We start from the raw sequence: 1365 nt of genomic DNA, 5'->3' as shown, positions 1-1365 counted from the left end.
TTTTACGAGACAGCGTGATATTCAATGTAATTGTATATTATTCAACGGAATAGCACACAATTTCATACAGATTGCATGGGATTACAGAGGAATAAAAGGAATTGCATGACATTGAAAAACATTGCATATAAGTGGCCAAATAATATTGCATGACATTGCAAAAAAAACGGAATTTTGTAGAAGATAGCATGAGATTCTATGGAATAACACGAAATTTTATAGATATTGCATGAGATTACATGGAAAGTATACGGGACGACATAATATTCTACGGAACTGCATGTGATTATACAGAATAGCACGACATTTTATAAGTATTGCATGAGATTATAAAGATATAAAAGGAATTGTATGGGATTGAAAAATATTGCACAAATGTGACTGAGAAAAAATATTGCATGAGACTGCAATGCTATTCCACGGAATTGCATGTGATTCCACGGAATAGCACTCAATTTTATAGTGATTGCATGGGATTACAAAGGAATGAAAGGAATTGCATGGGATTGCAAAATATTGCACATATCTGCTTGAAAAAATATTACGTGAGAATGCAAATAATTCCACGAAATTTTGCATGAGATATCATGAGATTCCACAGGATAGCACGACATGTTATAGACATGGTTTGGGACTTCATCAAGATCGCATGAGATTGCATAAAATTCCACGAAATTGCAAGTGATTCCGTGGGATATCAAGATATTATATAGAGATTGCATCGGATTGGGAAATATTGCACACGCGTAACTGGAAAATATTGCATGAGATTGCAAAATATTCCAAGGGATATTACAGGAGATTGCATAAGAGTCTACGTGATTTCATGGAATGTTATGGAGATTTCCTAGGTCTGCATGAAATTACATCGAGGTTGCATGGGCTTACAATAAGGGATTTCAAAGGATTGTACAAGATTGAAAATGACTGCACATATGTGATTGCACAATATTGCATAAAATTACACAAAATATGATGGGATTTCCGGAGATAGCATGAGATTCTACGGTATTGCTAGAAATTTTATAGAGATGGCACGTGAGATTTTATAGTTCTTGCACGAGATTTAAGGGGATTATAAAAAATTTCATGAGATGGCATGAAACGTTACGGGATTGCCCAAAATCTTATAGATATATCATGGGATTACAAGGGCTTGCGAAGGATTGCATGGGATTAGAAAAGATTGAACAAATGTGACTTAAAAATATTGCATGAGTTTGCAAAAGATTTCAGGGGATATTGCAGGAGATCGTATAAGATTCTACTGAATGACACGAAATTTTATAGCTACGGAAAATATTGCATGAGATTGCCGAAGATTTCATGGGATGTTGCAGAAGATTGCATGAGATTCCACGGAAT

Source organism: Belonocnema kinseyi, chromosome 4 (assembly GCF_010883055.1).
Source record: "Belonocnema kinseyi isolate 2016_QV_RU_SX_M_011 chromosome 4, B_treatae_v1, whole genome shotgun sequence".
Classification (NCBI taxonomy): domain Eukaryota; kingdom Metazoa; phylum Arthropoda; class Insecta; order Hymenoptera; family Cynipidae; genus Belonocnema; species Belonocnema kinseyi.
This window is presented reverse-complemented; position numbering follows the sequence as displayed.